The sequence below is a fragment of the Bufo gargarizans genome, chromosome 3 (assembly GCF_014858855.1).
Source record: "Bufo gargarizans isolate SCDJY-AF-19 chromosome 3, ASM1485885v1, whole genome shotgun sequence".
NCBI lineage: Eukaryota > Metazoa > Chordata > Amphibia > Anura > Bufonidae > Bufo > Bufo gargarizans.
In genome coordinates, this window is record NC_058082.1 from 554,075,774 (window position 1) to 554,102,964 (window position 27,191).

Genomic DNA, 27,191 nt, shown 5'->3' on the forward strand with positions numbered 1-27,191 from the left:
AGCGCAGCCACTGCTCCCCTCACTTCTATGGGACTGGTGGAAATAGCCAAGCCAGCGCTCGGCTATTTTTGGAACGCCCATAGAAATTAATAGAAGGTGGCCGCACATGCGTGGATGCTCTCCACATACTTTGGGGGTCATGTTAGGGAGATAGGTGTTGGTCCCACCTTATTTTTTTGTTTCTGGAGCAATCCCCATTAGCAGATATGTGCTCCATGATTGACAGCTGTTTTTGGGGAGAAGATGGCTAGAAGGCTGGAGGGGTGTTTAAACTAGGGACTGGGCGGGGGGGTAATTACATTTTATGAGGGGAAGTTTGCCTTTATTTAAAGTCCTGTCTAAAGCCCATACTCTAGGAAGATACAAGTGAGGGACATGAACATGTGGAGTCATTGTGGGTGACTCTAATAAGTAATAACAATGGCAATAACTAAAGACAATCGCCTTTCTCAACTGGTACAGAATCCGACTAGAGGGACGGCCATACTGGACTTAGTACTAACCAATAGACCTGACCGAACAACAGACGTGCAGGTCGGGGGACACCTGGGAAATAGTGACCATAATAATATTAACTCCCGATTGTCAATCAGTAAGGTGTTTTGTTGGGGAGGAGCAAAAAATGGTGAAAATCAGGAAAGCAAATTTTTATCAGCTTGGGGAGTCCATCAGCCTCACAAACTGGGACAATGTTCCCAATACACAATGGTTAACCAGAAATGGTGACTCTTACAGTACTGTGAAGAAGTATCACCTCAGTGTGTTCACCAAGACTGGATTAAACGTTTAACCATGATCATCCGGCACAGCAGTCAACACATAGAACACGACATGTAAAGCACTTTAGGAAACTTTGACCGCACTTAACTCTTAAACAGGCAAAGAGAGGTCAAAAACGACACTTCCAGTTTGTTTCTGAGCAGATTCTGGCCAAGACTGATATATTACATGACCCTCTTCCCACTGGAAAAACCTGATCTGAATCCCTAATTGCAGATTTCAAAATGGCAATCGCCAACAAATAAGACTTTCACACATTAGAGGTCAATTTTCTACACATTACACCAGTTAAAAGAGTGCGTCCATAATTTTGCCTCATGTTTTACATGTCACCAGTACATACTAAATGGTAAAAAAACACTGCGTAAAAACGACATGAAAAAAGGACATAGGAACTTTAGTTTACAGTAAACATAATTGTAGTAACCAGTGTCAGGCAACTGATGCCAAGGCAATAAGATAATGGGTTGCATCAAAAGGGACATAGATGATGAGAACAGAGTCCTGCCACTTTACACATCTCTAGTCAGACCACACATGGAGGACTGTGTACAGTTCTGGGCTCCTGTGAAGAAGACAGACATAGCAGAGCTTGAGCAAGTTCAAACGCAAGTAATAATAATATTTATATAGCACTAATGCAGTCAATAGGGACCACGGAATCTAAGAGGTTAAACAGAGGGTAAGGGACGCTCTCTGTTCACTGATAGGAGCCCCAGTGGTGAAATCGTGGGGTTCCAATTGGTTGCTATAGCAGTCTGGACCATGTAAAAGATCCCAGGCCTGTCATAGCAAACTGTCTGTTAGGCCTGTTAACATCCCATAGACTGCAACAGTAAATTATTGCAATCTATGGGATGAGCGATCAAAGGATTGTATGTTCAAGTCCTCTAAGGGAAATAACACTTACAGTAAAAAAAAATATATTTTTAAATACTAAAAAAGAAACACACAGATATAAAAAATTTAAGTCATTCCCTTTCCCAATTTCATATATAAAATAATATATGAAGAAGACAGGTCGGCATCACTTTGCACTTGCTTTTATGGAACCCAATACCTTACCGGAAACACAAAGATAGTTTGGTATGCCTCTAAGAAGAGGGGACAAACGCGAAACGTCCGTCGGCTCTCTTTTTCACATCTCTCCCATCCATGCTGTGATTTTATATACTTTCGAATAGGACACCGATTTTATGGTGAGCGGCACGATTTTATTTTTTTGAATACTGACATAAAAATAAACATAATTGGTATTGTCCAAAAATATCCTATAACTATGAAAACAAAATAATTTCTCATGTTCGTTGAAGTCGTAAAATAAAAAAATGCCGATTTGCCTTTTGTTCACCTCGCCATTCCAAAAAATGAAATAAAAAGCAATTAAAAAGTTGAATGTACCCCAATGTGGTACCAATAACCACTACAGCTTGATCCGCAAAAAACCACACCACTCTCTAGACGGAAATATAAAAACTCATCTCAGATTATGGAGGTGCAAAGAAAAGTTTTTTGCAAAAAAATAATTTTTTTTTAAAGTAGAAAAACCTAAAACCTATATAAATGTTGTATCGCTGTAATCACACTGGCGCTCAGAATAAGGTCATCAATGCTTTAAAGGGGTCATGTGTCAATGTCACATCACTGGGGGGCGAGAGGACATGAAAATATTTCTGGATCGCCCTTTTAAAAACAAAAGCCACAAACGATAGCGAAATATAGTTTTTGTTCCAATTTCACCCCATGACTTTTCTGGGGGTTAGTAACTTCGAATCCAACTGGCAAAGTACATATCTCCTTGCAGGGGATGTCAGGAATTTTAGAGTGAAGTTCATGGGATTCCTTAAACTCCACATCTCCAGGTGAGAGACGTAAAAAACGGAAAGACTAATGTTTGTGGCATTATACCACAATTCCATGAATCTCTGGATGAACATTTTGATGAGGAAATTTAGAACTTGGTGTCGCGCTCTGTCCTCCTCATAGCTGCTGTTAGATAGTTACAGAATAAGTATTGTTTATAATTAAAAAAAATATGTAAGTCCATGATGTTCAACCAGGAGAAAATAAGATGAAGAGAAGCAAGTAAGCTGTAAATCTGAGAATTTGGTTTCCCCAAGGAAGGCAAAAAATAACCATGGGCCAAAATGCCTCAAAAAAGGAAAGGATTCCTTCGAAACCCTTTGTAGTCAAGTGACTGGATCATCATCCCAATAACAGCTCGGAAAGGTGACTGGCACAGCTCAAACAGGGCAGAAATTTTAGGGACCAACTTATGCCAAGTTTAGACCCATTCTACTGCCAGATTCTGCCTATGAAGATTTTAGGGATTGTATATACCTTTAGCAACTGTTGTTTCAGAAGGGGTACCATGCCACAATTATAAAGTGTACAGCCAAGGACAGACGGCAGAAGCATTGAGATACACATTTTGGTGCCACCTCTTTACTAATCAATGCCAAAAGTCTATAGTCATAGGATTTACTAGGCAGAGAGATTTTTTTTTTCTAATTTCAGGCCCAACAGAATGTATCGATGGCTAGACTCTGTGTATTACATTCAAAACACTCGCCTCTACTCACCTTCTATCCTCTTCCCCCGCAGGTCAGGCAGGACTTTTGATTGTCTACCAAGTGGACAGGGACATATCTGCCAAGCTTGGACTATTGCCCTCGATAAATCTAATGAAATTCACATGACCATGTACATCTCCAAAACAGACGCAGGAACGAGGACAGAGGGCCACAATGCTGCCATTGATCCGTCTATGTGACGTTGGCTTTAGCAGCTGCAAAAACAGGGCACAGAGTCAAAATTTCCCAAACCGAAGGCTACTATCCATTTTTCAGCAGCTTTTAATAAAAAGCCAGAATCAACAATCGAAAATAGTCTATGCTACTTTACTTATTTCTAACCCACTGCTGCAGAAAAGTCTAGATTTCATTTGAAGGCATTGTACCAAGGTGGAGGCCAGGGACCATACATGGCCGGTTCCTGTTTGGAGTCTACAGACCATGGCTTTAACTCTTCCAAAGGATAATCTACATTCTGCGTGAGTCATGCAGCCGCCATACTTTGGCTAACCACAACAAAAGAGTCCTATGCGAGCTATTGATGAGCGAGCGGTGAATCAAAAAATAAACTAAGCCTCTTAAGGAGGCAACGTGCTTCCCGGTAAATACTAGAGAAGTCCTTTGAAGTCATTTCCATAGAGTTCATTAAGAAAACAAAAGTTTTGCTTCTCCAGAATCAAGATTTCAAGGACCCTCTGTGTCACGCTTCGGTGTGGGAGGGAAACACCACACCGAGCATAGGAGGGAAGGGGGAAACAGGGAATCAAGCATGAGAACTAGGGAAGGAAGATGGACACCTCCTAGTGAAAACCCTAACCAAAATCCTGACTGACTACCAGTATGAACAAACCCCAAAGGTAGGTGAAGTCATACGCAGGAATACCTAGAGTCCTATAGGACCCTGGTACTAATGGCCTGTTCCTCCAAAAGGAAGGACGAATGGGAGTCTCCTTCAGGCCTAATACAAACAATAGGGAAATGCCATACACAGAACCCAAACAAAACACAAAAGGGAAAGGAAAGACTTAACTTTAAAGGGGCTATGGAAGCAGCAGGAACTCAGCCGAGATTCAACCACAAACAATCCACAGGCACAGAAGCTATAAACCGCACAGCATAGAGGGAGAAGAAACTATAAATAAGGAAGGTTACATGACCACATAAGCAACACCTAGAGGCCATTACCAGAAACAACACAGACACCTATTGATCCACAAGGAAAACCTGTCAGATTAAACCATCTCGGTATGTCAGATCTAGGTATGTCCGTGACAATCTGCCAGTCTCCGTGGAGACATTGCAGACAAGTACATGAAACTATGTAAATTTGCCTATGACTGACTAGCCAAAAACAATTCTCCACGCACCATGGATGGACAGATATTGCTGTATTGCCTTAGGCCCCAGGTCTACACAACCTTTAACAACAACCTCCCTCAACAGGTATGTTTGAGGTGTGTGGTCCCAGAACATGCTGGATAATCAAATCTTCCAAACAGAGCCAGCTAACCTGGTCCTGGTGCTCAAGTCGCAGCAATCCTCAGATCCACACCAACCTCTCATCTAGGGCCAACACTTCAAAAAATGCATACAGTATTTTTCGCCTTATAAGACACACTTTTTTACCCCATAGTGGGGGAGAAATGTCAGTGCATTATGGGAGCGCTCATTAGTACCGAAGGACCGGGAAGCGGTGATTAACATTGGGGGTCTGACTGGTGCTCTAAGCTGAGGTCTGATAACACATTTTTCTTTTCTTATTTTCCTCCTTTAAACCCAGGTGCGTCTTATAGGGAGAAAAATACCGTAACAACTCATCTTCATTATTAATACCGTCTAAAAAAAATACAAAGAGAGAAAAAGCTTATGTGTTTCTGCCCTAACTGGTCCCAGTTCTATGCTCTGCCATCTTCATTCTTCAGAATGGTGGGGGTCATAACGCTTTGTCATCACTTTACAATATAGGAATAACCCTTTAATTATCTGTTCTGCAGGATGGCAATCCATGAATACTGATTCGCTAAAGGGTTTTTACAGGTTCCTTACATTGATGATCTATCCTCAAGATAGGTCTTCAATATCCAAATTGTAGAAGTCTGACATCCTGCACCCCCCCCCCCCCATTCAGCTGTTCCCTGCAGCCTCCAGCACTTTGAATGGAGTAAAAAACACAGCTCCGCTCAAAGTGTTGTGGCCGTGCAGTGTTACTACATCTCTGTAATCCAGAACGGCAATGTTCAAAGCTCTAGTTCTGGTACCAAAGGCTGATTGTGGGGGTAGAGGGTTTAGGACCCCCAACAATGGGATACTGATATTCTATCATGAAAATAGATAGTCAATATCAGAATCCTGGAAAAAACCCAGTAACGAGTCGTTAATCAAGAAATGCCATCCTGGAGAATGAAAGGGTTATCTCTATATAATAAAGTAATGGTAAACTGCTAGGACCCCCGCCATTCTTTACTGCTGCATCCCCTTCAAAGATTTCTCTGACGGCGATGATTCTGACTCTGTAGGGACCGGCAACTGTCCCCATGCACTTGAATAGAGCCAGCAGCGGCTGGGGCACCGATGTGCAGAGGGAAGGGGACAGGGTGCCAAACCTGCAACTCCTTCATTCTCAGGATCGTTGCAGGTGAAGCGAAAGCAGGAACTTTGAGAAAGCTGCAGGAAGTCGGACAGCAGAACCACCCGGATAAGTTAGTCGGAGCGCGCCGGTCTTTGGTTCACACTAGAGTCATGACTTACAGTATGTTTTAATAGGAGCTTTGTGTCATTTTTTAGCAGAACGCCAAGCTATTCTGGCTGCCACTGAAGTGTGAACAGAGCCTTAACGTCATACCTCCAGCTGACTGCGAGCAGCCTCTATCAAACTGAGCAGCGTGCTTTTTCTACAGAGAGAGAACGTCACGTTAATGGAATACGCCGTGCATCTGTCTATTTCTTACAATGTGAGACATAAACAGGGAAAGGCGGACATGGAAGGTTTTCTATGCCGTGCATTACTAATGTGAGCATTACGTTCTTGGAATCGTGGCAGGTCAAATGTTATCTGACTGTGTTCACAACTAAGAAAAAAAAAAAAAAAGGACAGTCCGGTATACGTAATGCACGACGGCACGTTTGGACCCGAGACCTTATGTACAGTCCCTCCTGTTTGCTTTCCGGTGCTTATAGCCTTTTTTTGCCATAACAGTCGTGTGGCAATGGAGTACTTGGATTTTGCAGCTAGCGCTGCCAGAGATGTGACAGTGTGCCCATGTGAGGTTTTGGCAGGCGTTTTGCGACAAGCATTACATGTCAGGATGGTCTTGGAAGCTGCTTGTTCATCTGCTTAGCAACTTATTGAATTTGTCTTTTGCAGCACAGGATGAAAGCAACCTCGGCTGCTCAGTCTACAACATCGCTGCTCCCCCAGCAGCTCTCCGGTTTTGTTAGGTACAGTACACACCAGCAGAAATCTGCCTTTGTATGAACGTTCCAGCTACAGAATCCTTGCTGTCATGCATAGGTGAAGCTATACCTAAATGTTGCACATGCAGCCGCTCTCTAGTATACTAGCACTGCATGCAGAATCAGGAGCTAGGCCAAATCGCGCTGCCCACGGAGTCTGTCACCAGACCGACAGCTGCCGATGCCGCAGACACTGGCTGACATAAAACATCTTGCGCCTAGGAATCTGCATATGTAATTCCTCAGCTTCACAACCTGAAAAAAGTTAGGTTTTGCTATCATACACATGGATGGCCATTCCTAAGGATAGGCTGTCAGTGCGTAATCGGTGGGGGTCTGACCCTCAGGGCTCCCCCCAACCAGCAGAAAGAACGGGGTTGATCTGCAGCAGCAGCCACAGGTGAACTATCGTTCTGGGGTAAGCAATCAAGCGGCCACAGTTCTACTGATCATCGGGGGTCCCTGAGACTATGCATAGGTCATTAATTTCCAGTCATCCTCTTGCTGATTTTTGTTTTTATGCTCCCATCAGCTCTCCATGCACAGCAGCCAATATAAAGAAGCAGAACTGCAGTGTAAAACATTGGGGAGGGACAAAGTAGCTGCTGTAGTGCATGGAAGGGCTGGGTCAACCTGCACAGTAGGAGAAGAGGGTCCATTCTAAAGATGGAAGTTGCAGCAGGCAGATCATTTGTGTTGCAGCTGTTCCTGCAAAGACCTAACGCACTAATTTACAGCCCCTTTCAGCCTCATTAGTAACACTGTGCATAGGGACAGTGAGGACCTGCATATCTCGCGGGTCCTCAGACCTCCCAAACAGTGCTATCTCTTAAATGACATCTACAGTATGATACATACAGAGAATTCGGAAAGTCTTCAGAACCTTTTACGTTTTCACATTTTGTAATGTTGCTCCTTGGAATAAAATACAAATCAAGATTTCCCTCCATCATAATGAGAAAGTGTGAACAGAATTTAATTTTTTGTTTGCAAATTTATTAAAAAGGAAAAACTAAGACTAATTTCACACTAGTGTTTTGGGCGGATTCGTCATGCAAAAACGGATTCATTACAATAATACAACCACATGTATCCGTCATGAACGGATCTGGTTGTATTATCTGTAACATAGCCAAGACGGATCCATCATCAACTCCATTGAAAGTCAATGGAGGACGGATCCGTTTTCTATTGTGCCATATTGTGTTAGAGAAAACGGATCCGTCCCCATTGACTCACATTGTGTGCCAGGACGGATCCGTTTGGCTCAGTTTCATCAAGCGGACAGCAAAACGCTGCAGGCGGCCTCCAGAGCGGAATGGAGACTGAACTGAGGCAAACTGATGCATTCTGAGCGGATCCTTTTCCTTTCAGTATGCATTAGGGCAAAACTGATCCGTTTTGGTCCACTTGTGAGCCCTGAACGGAGCTGACAAACGGAAAGCCAAAACGCCAGTGTGAAAGTAGCCTAAAATTTCTCCTAGAAAGTAGCCTAAAATTTCTCCTGGACAAAACTATTCAGCCGCTTTGCTCTGACACTTGACATTTCGCTTTGTGTTCTCCCATTTCTCTGATCATCTATGAGATGTTCCACACCCTGACTGGAGTCACCTGTGGTGAATTCAGTGGATTGGACAAGATTTGGAAAAACACAGCCCTGTCTATATAAGGTCTCATAGCATACAATGACCAAGCCATAAGGAGGAAAGAACTGCCTGTAGAGCTCAGAGACAGGATTGTGTGCAGCCACAGATCTGGAGAAGGGGACAAAAACATTTCTGCTGCACTGAAAGTTCCCAAAAGCACAGTGGCTCCATAATTCAATTCGGAATGAACGCAATTTAGAACAACCAGGACACCTCCTAGAGCTGGCCGTCCCACCAAACTTATGCAATTAGGGGAGAAGAGCCTTGGTAAGAGAGGTGACCAATAACCCAATGGTCACTCTGGCTGAACTCTAAAAATCCTATGTGCAGAAGGTCAGCCATCCAACCAAAGATCCTTCCAGAAGGAGAACCATCACTGGAGCCTCCACTATTCTGGGCTCTATGGCAGAGCGGTCGGAAAGAAGCCTCTCCTCAGTAACAGACACAAAGTTTGTCTAAAGTTTGTCTAAGGTTTGTCAAAAATTACCTAATGAACTCCCAGACTGTGAGCAACAAGACCCTCTGGTCTGATGAAACCAAGATTGGACTTCAAATGCTAAAATTACGCAAATAAATCTCCTCCACTGTACGGGGAGGAGCGATCCCTAATGCTATCGCTCGTCTCCATACTGAATAATTGTTTGCAGGCAGCAGAGCCAGATTACACGGCAAACTCTGCCGTCGGCAAACGATTCATTTTAATCCCGTTCAAAGATTCCAATGACCGATGAACAAGCCCATCCAACCTGACAGTGCTTGAGAGGATCTGCAGAGAAGAATGGCCGAAAAGCCCCAAATCCAGATGTGCAAACCTTGTGGCATCATCTCCAAAAACACTGGAGGCTGGAATCACTGCGAAAAGGGGCTTCAACTAAATCCTGAGTAAAGAGGCTGAATACTTATAGTTAGGTCTATATATATTAGGACACTGACACACATTTTGTTTTTATTACCTGTTTACTAAAACATATTCAAGGTATAGTTATATAATGGACATAAAGTCCAGAATTTCAGCTTTCATTTGAGGGTATCCACAAAAAAATTATATAAAGGGTTTAGGAGTTTCAGCTCCTTTACATGTGGCACCCTGTTTTTAAAAAGGGACCAAAAGTAATCGGACAATTGACTCAAAGGCTGTTTCATGGGCAGGTGTGGGCAATTCCTTCATTATTTCATTCTCAATTAAGCACATAAAAGGTCTGGAGTTGATTCGAGGTGTGGTGCTTGCATTTGAAAGATTTTGCTGAGAAGTAAACATGCGGTCACAGGAGGTCTCCATGCAGGTCAAACAAGCCATCCTTCATCTGCAAAAACAGAAAACCCATCCGAGAAATAGCTGCGCTATTAGGAGCGGCAAAATCTACAGTTTAGTACATCCTGAGAAAGAAAGCTCTGGTGACCTCAACAATGCAAAAATACCTGGACGCCCACGAAGACAACAGCGGTGGATAATCGCAGAATAATTACCATGGTGAAGAGAAACCCCTTCACAGCAGCCGACCAAGCGAACAACACTCTCCAGGATATAGACGCATCAATATCCAAATCTATCATAGAGAGAAGACTGCATGAAAGTAAGGGTTCGCTGCACGGTGCAGCCACTCATCAGCATCAAGAATAAGAAGAATGGATTGGACTTTGCTTAAAAAAAGAAAAAATCTTAAAAACCAGCACACTTCTGGAAGAACATTCTTTGGACAGATGAAACCAAGATCAACCTCTACCAGAATGATGGAAAGAAAAAAGTATGGCGAAGGCATGGTACAGCTCATGATCCAAAGCATACCGCATCATCTGTAGAACACGGCGGAGGCGGTGTGATGCTTGAGCATCCATGGCTGCCAGTGGCCCCGGGGCCCTAGTGTTTATTAATGATGTGACACAGGACAGAAGCAGCTGGATGAATTCTGGGGTGTTCAGAAACATACTGTGCGCTCAAATCCAGCCAAACTGATTGGTCAGCGTGTCATAATACAGATGGACAATGACCCATAACATAAAGCCAAAGCAACCCAGGGGTTTATTACAGAAAAGAAGTGGAATATTCTAGAATGACCGAGTCCCCGGATCTGAACCCAATACAGCATTTCACTTGTTAAAGACTAAACTTCAGACAGAAAGGCCTAGAAACAGACAGCAACTGAAAACCGCGGCTGTAAAGGCCGAGCATTAAAGAGGAGGAAGCACAGCGTCTGGGGATGTCCATGAGGTCAAGACTTCAGGCAGTCACTGCCAACAAAGGGGTTTCAACTAAGTATTAGTATCATTTTATTTACAATTATTTAATTTGCCCAATTACTTTTGAGCCCCTGAAATGAAGGGATTGAGTTTAAAAAAAAATGCTTTCAGTTCCTCACAATTTTTATGTTCAACCCACTGAATTAAAACTGAAAGTCTGAACTTCACCTGCATCTGAATTGTTTTGTTCAAAATCCATTGTGGTAATGTACAGAACAGAGATTAGAAAAATGTTGTCTCTGTCCAAATATATATGGACCTAACTGTATGTCAAGGTTAATGGGGCTGAAGACCTATGTCCCGAGTGAAGGGTCTGAAGACCTATGTCCCGAGTAAAGGGTCTGAAGACCTATGTCCCGAGTGAAGGGTCTGAAGACCTATGTCCCGAGTGAAGGGTCTGAAGACCTATGTCCCGAGTAAAGGGTCTGAAGACCTATGTCCCGAGTAAAGGGTCTGAAGACCTACAGTACAGTGGCATTGACCTGGTCTCTAATCTGAGCTGCTGTTAACCTGCGATTTCTGAGGCTGGTGACTCGACTTATCCTCCGCAGCAGAGGTGACTCTTGGTCTTCCTTTCCTGGGGCGGCCGCATGTGAGCCAGTTTCTTTGTAGCGCTTGATGTTTTTTGTGACTGCATTTGGGGACACTTTCAAAGTTTTCCCAATTTTTCGGACTGACTGACCTTCATTTCTTAAAGTAATGATGGCCACTCGTTTTTCTTTACTTGCTTTTTTCTTGCCATAATACAAATTCTAACAGTCTATTCAGTAGGACTATCAGCTGTGTATCCACCTGACTTCTCCACAACGCAACTGATGGTCCCAACCCCATTTATAAGGCAAGAAATCCCACTTATTAAACCCGACAGGGCACACCTGTGAAGTGAAGACCATTTCAGGTGACTACCTCTTGAAGCTCATCAAGAGAATGCCAAGAGTGTGCAAAGCAGTAATCAAAGCAAAAGGTGGCTACTTTGAAGAACTTAGAATATGACATATTTTCAGTTGTTTCACACTTTTTTGTTATGTATATAATTCCACATGTGTTAATTCATAGTTTTGATGCCTTCAGTGTGAATCTACAATTTCCATAGTCATGAAAATAAAGAAAACTCTTTGAATGAGAAGGTGTGTCCAAACTTTTGGTCTGTACTGTATGTCCCGAGTAAAGGGTCTGAAGACCTATTTCCTGAGTGAAGGGTCTGAAGACATGTCCATATGAGATTTTAGTTTTTCCTTTAGATTTCTAACATCCGCTTTTCTCTTTCTCAATATAGGGGGATTGAGTGGAGAATGGTGGTGAAAAAAATATATTTTTATTTTATTTTAATACAAGGCTGCAACATAACAAAATGTGAAAGAAGTGAAAGGGTCTGAAGACTTTCTGAGTGCATTGTGTATAATAGACTCCTTGAGAATGCTTTCCCAGTGTCTTTGATATTACTAACATCAACCAGAAATGTGATTATGTTCCAGGTGTCTGAAGGAAACAAAAGGGATGTATATCTGTATACAAGGACGCCTCGCATTACTGCGCTATCATTTAAGAGGCTGAATAGAAAACTATAAGCACACTTACTAATATGAAAAGATCTAATGGCAGCTATATGATTTAGACGGTGCTTGGGAGGTTGATCATTTTCATAGTAAACAAGTATAACAGTGAGCACAAGAGCGGGAGGACAGACAGGAGCATTGTGGTGGAACAAAAACTACAAGAAAAATAGATCCTCAAACATATGTGTCAATGACTTCAAGTCTATAACATACTCAAACCATAAAATCATCAAATACCATCAGGCAATCTATGTACTGAGAGTAGAAAACCTCCTTCTACCAATCCCTTCATTGGTTCCTTACTTCCCAGCAAATCCAGTTCAAGGCCATCCACAGCCTGTCCTCTCCATACATCTCTGACTTAATCTCCTGATACCTCCTCACATGTAATCTCCAGTCCACAACCTGTCCTTTCCATACATCTCTGACCCCACATGTAATCTCCAGTCCACAACCTGTCCTCTCCATACATCTCTGACCCCACATATAATCTCCAGTCCAAAACCTGTCCCCTCCACAATCTCTGACCTAATCTCCCGATACCTCCTCACATGTCATCTCCAGTCCACAACCTGCCCCTCCATACATCTCTGACCGAATCTCCTCATACCTTCTCACATGTAATCCCCAGTACACAACCTGTCCTCTCCATACATCTCTGACCTAATCTCCTGATACCTCCCCACATGTAATCTCCAGACCACAACCTGTCCTTTCCATACATCTCTGACCCCACATGTAATCTCCAGTCCACAACCTGTCCTCTCCATACATCTCTGACCTAATCTCCCGATACCTCCCCACATGTAATCTCCAGAACACAACCTGTCTTCTCCATGCATCTCTGACCTAATCTCCTGATACCTCCCCACATGTAATCTCCAGACCACAACTTGTCCTCTCCATACATCTCTGACCCCACATGTAATCTCCAGTCCACAACCTGTCCTCTCCATACATCTCTGACCTAATCTCCCGATACCTCCCCACATGTAATCTCCAGAACACAACCTGTCTTCTCCATGCATCTCTGACCTAATCTCCTGATACCTCCCCACATGTAATCTCCAGACCACAACTTGTCCTCTCCATACATCTCTGACTTAATCTCCTGATACCTCCCCACATGTAATCTCCAGTCCACAACCTGTCCTCTCCATGCATCTCTGGCCTAATCTCCTGATACCTCCCCACATGTAATCTCCAGACCACAACCTGTCCTTTCCATACATCTCTGACCCCACATGTAATCTCCAGTCCACAACCTGTCCTCTCCATACATCTCTGACCTAATCTCCCGATACCTCCCCACATGTAATCTCCAGAACACAACCTGTCTTCTCCATGCATCTCTGACCTAATCTCCTGATACCTCCCCACATGTAATCTCCAGACCACAACCTGTCCTTTCCATACATCTCTGACCCCACATGTAATCTCCAGTCCACAGCCTGTCCTCTCCATACATCTCTGACCTAATCTCCTGATACCTCCCCACATGTAATCTCCAGTCCACAACCTGTCTTCTCCATACATCTCTGACCCCACATGTAATCTCTAATCCACAGCCTGTCCTCTCCATACATCTCTGACCTAATCTCCTGATACCTCCCCACATGTAATCTCCGGTCCACAACTTGTCCTCTCCATACATCTCTGACCTGATCTCCCGATACCACCTTACATACCTCCTCACATATAATCTCCAGTCCACAACCTGTCCTCTCCATACATCTCTGACCTAATCTCCTGATACCTCCTCACATGTAATCTCCAGTCCACAGCCTGTCCTCTCCATACATCTCTGACCTAATCTCCTGATACCTCCCTACATGTAATCTCCAGACCACAACCTGTCCTTTCCATACATCTCTGACCCCACATGTAATCTCTAGTCCACAGCCTGTCCTCTCCATACATCTCTGACCTAATCTCCCGATACCACCTCACATACCTCCTCACATATAATCTCCAGTACACAACCTGTCCTCTCCCCACATCTCTGACCTAATCTCCCGATACCACCTCACATACCTCCTCACATGTAATCTCCAGTACACAACCTGTCCTCTCCCCACATCTCTGACCTAATCTCCTGATACCTCCTCACATATAATCTCCAGCCCATAACCTGTCCTCTCCCCGCATCTCTGACCCAATCTCACAATACCACCTCACATACCTCCTCACATGTACTCTCCAGTACACAACCTGTCCTCTCCCCACATCTCTGACCTAATCTCCCGATACCACCTCACATACCTCCTCACATGTAATCTCCAGTACACAACCTGTCCTCTCCATACATCTCTGACCTAATCTCCTGATACTTCCTCACATATAATCTCCAGCCCATAACCTGTCCTCTCCGTACATTTCTGACCTAATCTCCCGATACCTCCTCACTTATAATCTCTATACATCTCTGTCTGGCTTATGAAGTTGGTGCATAAAACATCTCTGTGCTAAAAAATGGCTAGGAGAGCACAAAAGCGTATCGGGGACTTCTGGTAGCAGTTTGTAAGATTCAATAAAAACCATTGTTACCTTAAGGCTGAAATCACACATGCCGTTTTTGCAGCTGCTCTTGATGCATTATTGAGCCACACACAGGAGTAGATATAAAAGAGAGAAATATCAGTAATTTCTTAAAGAACACTTTGTACGCAGCTCTCCTGCTGCTGAATGGCGGAGGGGTTATACTTTGTCACCTCCTGGAGACTATGATATTTTTCAAGTAACTCCCATCAATTGCAGCTGCCGTAAGGCACACACGTCCTGCTGTACTGTCAATACAGGACAGAAGTGTCCCTGCAAAATGGCTACCACAGGGAAGTTTAAGGAAATAAAAAAATAGATGTAAAGTAAAAAAATATATATTTTTTAAAATAAAATACTTTAAAAAAAAAAAAAAAAAAAATTTCTCTCCTGAAGACTCACATCTAATTAATCAAACAAACACGAAAAGCAGGAGACTTTCCCTTTAAGTAATTGGTCTTAATTAGGTGATGAGAAATCGAAATCTTTCTGCAGATCAGGACCCTGGGATAGGACTGAACACTCTTGTCATTTAGAAAGAAAAGATTAAAAATAAATATTCCCCTGAAACAAACAACGCCTTGCCATGGAGCCCGCGAAGTGAAGCACTTTGTCAATTTTCACTTTTGAGCAATTAAGAATTCAGGCCATAAAACGAGCTTGCATTTTTAATGATTATTAAAAAATGGAAAGATTCATTAGTAATTGTCATTACACTAAAGAGTCGCCATTACTAACAAACAGAACAATATCTCAGCGCAATAACCTCGCTGCTTGATAGACGTGCAAACACATAATCAGTTTTATGGCTGAAGAAGAGGAGAGAAAAAAAATACAATGATGATTGTGAAGCTTCTCGTCCAAGTCCCATCAGTAAATACACAAAATAAAAAAGAGGATCGGGGGGAGCGGCTGCGCGAATAAGGACCGGAGAAGCTCAGATCTCAGCGCCGACGGCTTCTACAACATCCTTTTGCGTAACTGTCCTTATAATCAGCGAGATTATCTCCAAGTAGGAGCGATTGTCAAAATCACTTGGGGGAGTCTTGGGTGAAAATCGGACCTAAACGGTGCACGCTTACATTTCTGATTAAACTGGCCAAATGACTAGCAAAATGGCCGACACCCCCCCCAATGGATCGTTTCTAACTACTTTCTTTGAAAGTCGTGACTAAATGATAGCTATCAATGTCAAGCTGCTGCATCAAAGGCCAACAAGATACTGTATTGTATTATATTATAAAGGCGATGGCTTCTGGAAAAGAGGGTCAGGGCGATCGGCGCTTCAAAACCATTTTGGCCGGATCATAAAACGGGTAAGACAGCTTGAGAAAGCTCAAAGAAGGTCAACCAGATGAACAGGAGCCTTTGAAGACCTTAGTGAAAAAGGAAAGGCGTCAAAGCGAAATGCATTTACACAAGAGAAGAGGAGTCTGAGAGGGTATATGGTATGGTCACGTAAATATGAAACTGGAGCACGTACCCATTTCACAGGACATCGAATGGGAAGTAAAAAGAGGAGTAATTTTGGATCAGCGCTGGGTGTCAGACGCGATGGATTATCACAATTTTCAAGAAATGTGCACAAATGTTTCCAGTTCTCTTACAAAAATGTATATATAAAAAATATTTAAATTAGAAAACTTATGTAAAACCAGTGAACATGTGTGTCCTGGCACAATGTTAAAGGGGTTGTCAGAATTTTTGATATTTATGGCCTAGGGTCAGTGATGGCTAACCTCCGTCACTCCAGCTGTGGTGAAACTACGACTCCCAGCATGCTCCATTCATTTCTATGGAGTTCTGAGAACAGCCAAGCAAGTGTATATCTTGGGAGCTGTAGTGTCGGAGGTTAGCCATCACAGGCCTAGGTCATCAATATCAGATTGACGAGGGTCCGACAGTAATGACATAATTCATCGGTCTCATGGCCTAGTGAATGGGCCTGGGCTGCAATACCAAGGACAGCCGCTATACAATGGACGGTACGCTGCAAGGAGGCTCACCACAGTCTTTTTAAACGGCTGATGGGCGGGGGTGCCGAGAAGCATCAGCGTCTGAGGATAGCACATCAATATTAAAAGAACCTTTGATGACGTAATTGCGCTCACCATGTGGTGACATCAGTGCAAGTCCTGCCTGCGCTGACGTCACAACGTGGTGAGTGCAATTACGTCATCAAAAGGTCCTTTTGCAGGTCCTGAAAGAAAAATAAGATGCCGGCTGCGCGATCAAGTGGATGAGGTGAGTTAATTATTTTTTATTTTTTAACCCCTCAATCGACATTTTAGTAAGCATTCTGTATTAAGAATGCTATTAATTTCCCTTATAACCATATTATAAGGGAAAATTATAAAATCTACAGAACACCTAACCCAAACCAGATGTTCAGTGAAGAATGTCCGGGTTTGGGGCTGGGTACCACATTCAGTGTTCTTTATCACGCGCGTGCAAAACTATCAAAATGCAGCTGGTCAGTAAGGTGAATAGACTGCGTGAATAAACTGGCACGTGAAGGGTGGAGAATGGTCATGTATAATGCAAGAACCAGTCAACCAAATCTAAGCGCCAACGTGAATATTTTTAGGAGATGGAGAGATGTGCATGAATTATCATGTGTAAAAAGAACTCCTAAAATCTGGGTACCTGCAATAATAATAGTAAAGAAATGGGCGGCTAGAGACTTCCAAAGAGACTTTCCAATAGAACCTGGCACCAAAAGGCATCTTACCACCCGCGGCAATACACAGCGATTTATGGACAGAGAAGGAGAACTTGTTCTCAGGCTGAATCGTGCAAAGTTAACAGACTGCTAGTCAGGTGAATGTAAAATCACTTTTCAATGAATTTTACAGTTTACATATAATAAACCTATGCAGACAGCTGATTCCTATTGTACATACAATACATTACTTATCCTGTACTGATCCTGGGTTACATCCTGTATTATACTCCAGAGCTGCACTCACTATTCTGCTGGTGCAGTCACTGTGTACATACATTACTTATCCTGTACTGATCCTGGGTTACATCCTGTATTATACTCCAGAGCTGCACTCACTATTCTGCTGGTGCAGTCACTGTGTACATACATTACTTATCCTGTGCTGATCCTGAGTTACATCCTGTATTATACTCCAGAGCTGCACTCACTATTCTGCTGGTGCAGTCACTCTGTGCATACATTACTTATCCTGTACTGATCCTGAGTTACATTCTGTATTATACTCCAGAGCTGCACTCACTATTCTGCTGGTGCAGTCACTCTGTACACACATTACTTATCCTGTACTGATCCTGAGTTACATCCTGTATTATACTCCAGAGCTGCACTCACTATTCTGCTGGTGCAGTCACTGTGTACATACATTACTTATCCTGTACTGATCCTGAGTTACATCCTGTATTATACTCCAGAGCTGCACTCACTATTCTGCTGGTGCAGTCACTGTGTACATACATTACTTATCCTGTACTGATCCTGAGTTACATCCTGTATTATACTCCAGAGCTGCACTCACTATTCTGCTGGTGCAGTCACTGTGTACATACATTACTCAGCCTGTACTGATCCGGAGTTACATCCTGTATTATACTACAGAGCTGCACTCACTATTCTGCTGGTGCAGTCACTGTGTACATACATTACTTATCCTGTACTGATCCTGAGTTACATCCTGTATTATACTCCAGAGCTGCACTCACTATTCTGCTGGTGCAGTCACTGTGTACATACATTACTTATCCTGTGCAGATCCTGAGTCACATCCTGTATTATACCCCAGAGCTGCACTCACTATTCTGCTGGTGCAGTCACTGTGTACATACATTACTTATCCTGTACTGATCCTGAGTTACATCCTGTATTATACTCCAGAGCTGCACTCACTATTCTGCTGGTGCAGTCACTGTGTACATACATTACTCATCCTGTACTGATCCGGAGTTACATCCTGTATTATACTACAGAGCTGCACTCACTATTCTGCTGGTGCAGTCACTGTGTACATACATTACTTATCCTGTACTGATCCTGAGTTACATCCTGTATTATACTCCAGAGCTGCACTCACTATTCTGCTGGTGCAGTCACTGTGTACATACATTACTTATCCTGTGCAGATCCTGAGTCACATCCTGTATTATACCCCAGAGCTGCACTCACTATTCTGCTGGTGCAGTCACTGTGTACATACATTACTTATCCTGTGCTGATCCTGAGTTACATCCTGTATTATACTCTAGAGCTGCACTCACTATTCTGCTGGTGCAGTCACTGTGTACATAGATTATTTATCCTAAGCTAAGTCCCGTATTATACTCAACAGCTGCATTACTAGTCTGCATCTTCAGAGCTGAAATCAATCAGTAACATCTGCACACACACAGCATGTCCTGGTGGTCTGCTTTCTGTACAGTAGTCTGGTGTCTGCAGTTTGGTTGTGACTCTAGACTGTAACTGCTCCTAACATAGTACTAGATCATCACGATATGTGAACCCATCCAACTTCCAATCACTCAGGGATTTACTTACAGAGGGACTGGAGAATGTGTCGCCCCTTCCATTGGTGGTGGCTTATCTGACAACTCTAATGTCCTTTCTCCAGGTATGAATACCAGCCAAACCAGCCATCAGCATGGAAGCATGAATGCCCAGTCCAATAACCCAGCACTGCTTAGGGTGGGTTCACATCTGCGTTCTGGATTCCGTTATAACAGATAATAACGGAATCCATAAGACGAAAGGACGGATCCGTTATACTGCCCATAGACTTGTTCCATCTTGCATAACGGGAACCAGACGGATCCATTAAGATTCCCATAGACTTCTACACTGAGCAAAAATATAAACACAACACTTTCGGTTTTGCTCCCATTTTGCATGAGCTGAACTCAAAGATCTGAAACATTTTATACAGACACAAAAGACCCATTACTCTCAAATATTGTTCACAAATCTGTCTAGATCTGTGTCAGTGAGCACTTCTCCTTTGCCGAGATAATCCATCCCACCTCACAGGTGTGGCATATTAAGGTGCTGATTAGACAGCATGAATATTGCACAGGTGTGCCTTAGACTGCCCACAACAAAACGCCACTCTGAAATGTGCACAGTTTTGCCTTACTGGGGGGGGGGTCAGAAAACCGGTCAGTATCTGGTGTGGCCACCATTTGCCTCACGTAGTACAACACATCTCCGTGGCATAGAGTTGATCAGGTTGCCCATTGTGGCCTGTGGGATGTTGGTGCACTCCTCTGCAATAGCTGGGCGAAGTTGCAGAATATTGGCAAAACTGAAAGTGTTGCATTTATATTTTTGCTCAGTATATGAAGGCGGATCAAAACGGACTGGCTCTTAAAGGCTTCAGTTTTGACTTCCGTCTTATGGATTCTGTTATTTTCCGTTATAACGGAAAGCCATAACGGAATCCAGAACGCAGATGTGAACCCACCCTAATAGCCATTAACTATCCTCAGGACTAGATGTAGCATCCAAGCACCTCGCTGCATGCATCAATACAGCCTCCACTGTTTTCTTGTAGCATTGTTCCTAAATTATGTATGAAGTCAAAAATATTTTCACCCATGAACAAAAATGTATGGAATTGCAGAAACAGAACAGTAAAAGAAAAGAAAAGGGGAAAAAAAAAAAACTAAAACATCCTCCATGAAAAATAATCGTCTGATGTAATCACCGGCGAGATCGAAAATTGTTGTCTGTAAAAACTGAAAAATTGTTGGAAGCCAAAACATACACGGAGCTTCCTATCTGTAATCAGAGCCTTCATTTCTGCTCATTACGATCTCATGAGCACATTAAGATGTTATTAGCATTAATTACTTTGGAGCATCTATGCATGAGCGGTGACAGGCATGCGTGCTGAAGCGTCTGTGCTGCTGGTCTACGTTATTACATCCGTGCGTTTTGCTTAGAAAACATGTGAAAACATTGCAGGCAACACAAATTAACGAAGGAAAATAATAAACTGATTGCAGGAGCTAATAAGAAACAAATACAAACAGTCACCAGACTCGTCTTCTGCATCCTGCAAGACAATGGCGCGGTCTGCTCATAGCGAAGGCGGCGATTACCAGCCTCTGGCTTCATGATATGTTTACGGTAAGGGTCCAGTGCTGCATTAGGCCCTGTACATACTGTATGCTTTGCACATTTTAGGCCGTGTTCACACATGCTGCTGTTTTTGCTGTGTTTTTTGTATTGTGAATAGTGAAAATATGTCCAAATCATGTATTTACAAATTTTTGGCGTCCATAGGTAGCTAAGCGCCCATAGATAGCTAAGCGCCCATGCTAAAAATATGGCGCTCATAGGTAGCTGGGCCAATGCTAAAAATATGGCGCCCATAGGTAGCTGTAGGCCCACACTATACTTATGGTGTCCATAGGTAGCTGTGGAACTATGCTAAACATATGGTGTCGATAGGTAGCTGTGCGCCCATGCTAAACCTCTGATTTCATACAGAAGCACAGAAAGGGCTTTTCCATATGAAAACATCATCCTGTTACATGCCGCATTATGGAAATATGTCCTAGAAGCATTGCTTCTGCAAGTAAACCTGGCTCCTCACAGAAGAACCATACAGCGTACACCGCACCTACACATGCCCCAAAAATAAAATGGATCCATAAAGCACAAACATTGAAATCACTGAATATTTAAAAATAAAATTAAGGATTAATAGGAGGATAAAAGTAATTTAAATATAAATTAGTTGGCAGATACTGAGGGATCCAATAATGGAGAAAGAGCAATTTCTCTATAAACCACACCCATTCCTCTAACAATTACTATAAACCACACCCATTCCTCTAACAATTACTATAAACCACACCCATTCCTCTAACAATTACTATAAACCACACCCATTTCTCTAACAATTGCTATAAGCCACACCTATTTCTCTATTAGGTTTCCTATAAATTACTGCCATTTCTTTAACAATTTCATTATAAACCACACCCACTTCTCTAACAATATTCCAATAAACCATGCCCATTTCTAAAAATTTCCCTATAAACCACACCAACTTCTCTAACACTTTCCCTATAAACCACACCCACTTCTCTAACACTTTCCCTATAAACCACACCCACTTCTCTAACACTTTCCCTATAAACCACACCCATTTCCCCTAACAATTACTATAAACCACACCCAGGTCTCTAATTTATCCCATTACCAAGCCCATTTTTTCTAACATTCCCATAAACCACACCCATTTCTCTAAAGATTATCCTAGAAACCACAACCATTTCTCTAACATTCCCATAAACCACACCTATTTCTCTAAAGATTATCCAATAAACCATGCCCATTTCTAAAAATTTCCCTATAAACCACACCAACTTCTCTAACACTTTCCCTTTAAACCACACCCACTTCTCTAACAATTTCCCTATAAACCACACCCACTTCTCTAACACTTTCCCTATAAAGCACGCCCACTGTCAGTATTACAAATCTTTAATCGCTCTTTGAACCTTGCATTTTTGGATCTTCGTCAGCTCTTTGGTATAATTTATCTATAAAAAGAAAGAAGATCCAATCGATTTACCGAGCAGTCTTCTTCTAGCATTCTGTAAAGGAGTTCAGTTTTGCACAGGTATCTCCACCTTCTGATGACCACAAGGCCAGCGTTTCTCCAGAATCTCCTGCCACAGCAGCCTCGGCCTGTAATGCCCACAGAACGGAGCCCCGGTGCCCCTGTACCACCAGATACTGGCACTGACCAGAACCAGTAAAATCATTACATATCATGTAGATATTACAATGTTTGCATAACGGCTCTTCACAATGCTTTTTGCCAGTTTACCAAGGGAAGAAACCATGATCTCGCTATACTACTAGAGCTCTGCTACATCTGTCTCAAGCCTCCCTCCTGTACAGTGAAGAAAGCGACAAATCACATGAAACATGTGAAGCGTCGCTGGGAAAAACAGCAAAAAAAAGACCAAAAGCTAAAGATGAGCCTGGAAAAGAAATTTCAAAAAAAAAATTCTCGGACAAAACCCAAGTTAGGGCTCATTCAGACGGCCGTATGTTTTTTTGGCAGTCCGTAGAAAAACGGATGCATATGGATTGTGTTCCGTATGCATTTAGTTTTTGGCGGATCCACAGACTTGAATGGGGCCATGGAGACGAGTTTTACTGACAAATATAGGATATGCTCTATCTTTTTTGCGGCGCCGCAGAACGGTCGCATTAAAATGAATCGGAACAAAACAAAAACATACAGTCGTCTGAATGAGTCCTTACAGACCAGAGATCAGCAACCTTCGGCACTCCAGCTGCTGTGAAACTACAACTCCCAGCATGCACACTTAGGCCCCTTGCAGACGAGCATGTCCGGATGCGTTGCAAATGTGTTGAGTGAAAAATGCGCGATTCCGCAGGCAAAGTCATTTAGTTTTGTCTGCGATCACGTTCAGTTTTTATCGCGCGGGTGCAATGTGATTTAATGTGTTTTGCACTCGCGTGATAAATAACTGAACATCTCCTAGCAACTATATGCATACTATGCGGATGCGATTTTCATGCAGCTCCATTCACTTCTATGGGGCCAGCGTTGTGTGACAATCACAGCATATAGAACATGCTGCGATTTTCACGCAACGCACAAGTGATGCGTGAAAACCAACGCACATATACACGGCCCCAATTAAATGAATGGGTCCGGATTCCGTGATGTGCAATGCGTTCGTGTGAAGGGGGCCTTACTTGGCTGTTCTTGTAACTCCCGTAGAAGTGAAAGGAGGATTCTGGGAGTTGTAGTTTCAGAAAAGCCGGAGCGCCAGAGCTTGCTGATCCGTGTTATAAAAAGGTAGAGGAATACTTATAGGAAGTGGGTTTTGTCATGGTTTATTAATAATGAAATAAAATAGTCAAATTATAACATAAAATTAAATACTACTCATAAAATAATAAATAATAGTAACAACTAATTTTAAAATTATAATAAAATACATAAAAAACTATAAAATAATTAAACTATAACACTAAAATTAAACATTAAAATAATAATACTAATAAGACCATAATTAATTATTACTACTATGATTTTATAATTATTAACATAAAATAGTACATAATAAAGCAATAATAAAATAATAGTAGCATAAACAATAGGAGACTCGGAGACTAAAAACACCAAATTGCTTATCACTTAGTCGACTATTTTCAAATCCGACTCCCCAGATGCTGCAAAACTACGACTTTGCAGCATGCTGGGGGTTGTAGTTTTGCAACAGCTAGAAAGCCTACCATCAGAAGTCGCTGCCCAGTCAAATATATTTCACCCATGGTACCCCAGGGTAATAGAGTAATAGAATGATTTGGTTACTTGTGGCTCACATGGCCGGGTAAACTTCGCTCCGGTTGCTGGTAGTCCTGGCATTTAGCATTAATGCAGAATTAAAGGCAGTTCTATCTTCAATGATTAAAACTGCTTTGCATGCAATTAATCATAATGAAATTACCATAACGTGCATACAGATTTGAGCGAGGAGGAAATTTACTTGCTGGTAAACAGTGAGGACCTGTCCTCAGAGACTAAAACTATTTTGGAGGTTAGAGCAAACGCTCACTGGAAATAGTGTGCGAGCTTATATTTATGTGGAAAATAACGGCTGCAAGGGATTAATTACTGGACGGGCGGCCATACTGGGACAATCGACCTTCTACCGTCTTATATGTTATGTGATAGAAAAGATTTATGAATGTTCAAACATCAGAGATGGATTTACTACAGAACAGCCTCATGGCACACGGATAGCAAGAAAAATATGTTTATGAAAGTGCATAAAGTGATATCCTGTATTATAGATGTAGCAAGCACCCAAATCAGCGGATTAGAGCCCCATCCCCACAGTGCAACTCAACACCGACTTTAAGCTTCAGAAGCTTTCTACACAGTTAAACTAAGTCAGCGCGTTAAGCTAGTGCGATCACACACCAAGTAAGGCTACTTTCACACTTGCGGCAGAGTGATCCGGCAAAACGTATGCCAACTGATGGCATTTGTAAGACTGATCAGGATCCTGATCCGTCTTACAAATGCACTGAAATGCCGGATCTGTCTTTCCGGTGTCATCCGACAAAACGGATCCGGCATTTATTTCTTTCCGGATCCAGCACTAATCCATTCCTATGGCATTCAGGCAAGTCTTCCGTTTTTTTCACCAGAGATAAATCCGTAGCATGCTACAGTTTTCTCTTTTACCTCATCAGTCAAAGACTGAACTGAAGACATCCTGATGCATCCTGAACGGATTACTCTCCATTCAGGATGTATGGGGATATGCCTGATCAGTTCTTTTCCAGCATTAAGCCCTTTTGACGGAACTCAGTGCCGGAAAAGAAAAACGCTAGTGTGAAAGTACCCTAAGACTTAAAGGCTGGCTACATCCGGTATACTCCAGAGCTGCACTCACTATTCTGCTGGTGCAGTCACTGTGTACATACATTAGTTATCCTGTACTGATCCTGAGTTACATCCTGTATTATCCTCCAGAGCTGCAATCACTATTCTGCTGGTGCAGTCACTGTGTACATACATTACTTATCCTGTACTGATCCTGAGTTACATCCTGTATTATACTCCAGAGCTGCACTCACTATTCTGCTGGTGCAGTCATTGTGTACATAAATTACTTATCCTGTACTGATCCTGAGTTACATCCTGTATTATACTCCAGAGCTGCACTCACTATTCTGCTAGTGGAGTCACTGTATGAATATATTACATTATAGCAAAATGACAGCCAGATGCTGTATAACCTGTGACACATGTGAGCAGTTTTCTCCTCCACAAATGTGTTTGTGGCGATATTTATAACTGTGCCTCTATGACACTCAACTGTTTTTTTAAGTTTTATTGTCACTAAACTCAAAAACAAACAGATGACACAAAAGCCATTTTCAGGGTGCTGCTTATATTTGGCGTCAGGTGCAGTTTAACAACTCACATATTAGGAGGGTACAGCCTGGGCGGCTCTGCAGAAGGCATCCGCGGTCCTCACTAATGGGCTTGGCGAGTAGCCTTACAAGAAGCTCACGTCTTACTTGGCTCGTCTGCGCTCAGGCGTGTCTCTCTCTACATTCAGCAACTTACGTGCGGGCACCCCAACGCTGTCCTGACAAGTCATTTTCGGGGGGGGGAGAAAAACAAAACAACAATATTATTTCCCTGACCTAAATTTCTGTGTGTGTTTTAAATAATCAGACACGTGTCGCCCAGGACCCAGATGTAAGATGTCGCGTGCGCACACCTACCTGCCGCACATCTGCGAGAATCACAATAATCATCACGTGGAGGGAAAACGTTGCGATGAGAAATGTTTGAGCTAAATTACAGCACTGGTACATTTATAACAGATTTGCCGCAGTTTTCTGTTGACAGGAAAGCCTATGGCTGGCCTGTTTTCCGGCACACGTGATGTTAAACGAGTCAGCCCCCTGGAAAAGTGACTAGGGTGTCGGGAAAAGCTAAAGAGTTGCAAAGTTGTCACAATATTTGTGACTTTTTGAAGCTGGGAAACTACCATAGCAGCTTGAAAAATAACGGCTTTCGAGAACTTGAAGAAGTTCCCTTGGTCCCTGCCCGCTGCTGGTGACGACAGCGGATCATCATCCTCCTGTGTGGTCTGCAGTAGTCACAGAGATCCTCCAGGCTGTACATATTGTACAGATACTGCCGTACAGTCACCTACATCTATCCCCCTATAGAGTAACATCGAGGGAGTAAAACGGAATTGAACATTTCTCTTTTTCATTATATTAGGGATTTTCATTATAAGCAATTCCTTTTAATTAATTACAGCGGTGGGGACTGAAGTTCCTGTCCTGTGCTCAGTGGGTGGGCTATGGCACTTGTCTACAGTAGCCCCTAATCTCTGGTTTGTGCTACCAACGGGGATGTGAACGCCAACATCATGAATGGAGCCTGGGCTTTGATGCTGCTTAGAGAGAAGATGCAGAGACTTTCACTCCCCAAGGCTGTTCCTATCTATAACGCAACTCCCGGCGCTAAACCCTAAATGGAACCTTTCAGGTAATGGAAGACTCTTAGTGGATTGCTGGGAATGGGTGAGCATCTGCGCTGATCAGCTTTTTAAAGGTGCGACGCTGGAGCGGGAGGAGCTGTGGCAATTTCATGGTGTACTGCTCAACTATCTACTCTTCATAGTGGCTGTGCTCGGTATTGCAGTTCTGTCACATTCACTTGAAACTCTGCAAATTCGAGCAGAGCCACCATGAAAAGTAGTACAAGGTAATGAACACAATGAAGAGGCCGCAGCGCTGGCGCCAACAGGGTTGTCAAGAGTTGGACCTCCACTGGTCTAATATCGATGGCCTATTCTAAGGCCCCTTTTACACGGGCGAGTAT

General features: G+C 42.8%; 1 protein-coding gene across 12 annotated transcripts in view; it reads right to left on the reverse strand.

Annotated features, from left to right (window-relative positions):
- ZBTB20 (zinc finger and BTB domain containing 20) overlaps window positions 1-27,191 on the reverse strand; it is a 707,334-nt gene that overhangs the window by 554,798 nt on the left and 125,345 nt on the right. Inside the window, exon 3 of one of the 12 annotated variants that reach the window (XM_044284171.1) lies at window positions 25,771-25,938. The exons of the other annotated variants lie outside the window; for them this stretch is intronic. The gene's annotated coding sequence lies outside the window, so the exon portion shown is untranslated. The remainder of the gene's footprint in view (window positions 1-25,770; window positions 25,939-27,191) is intronic. 12 annotated transcript variants of the gene reach the window in all.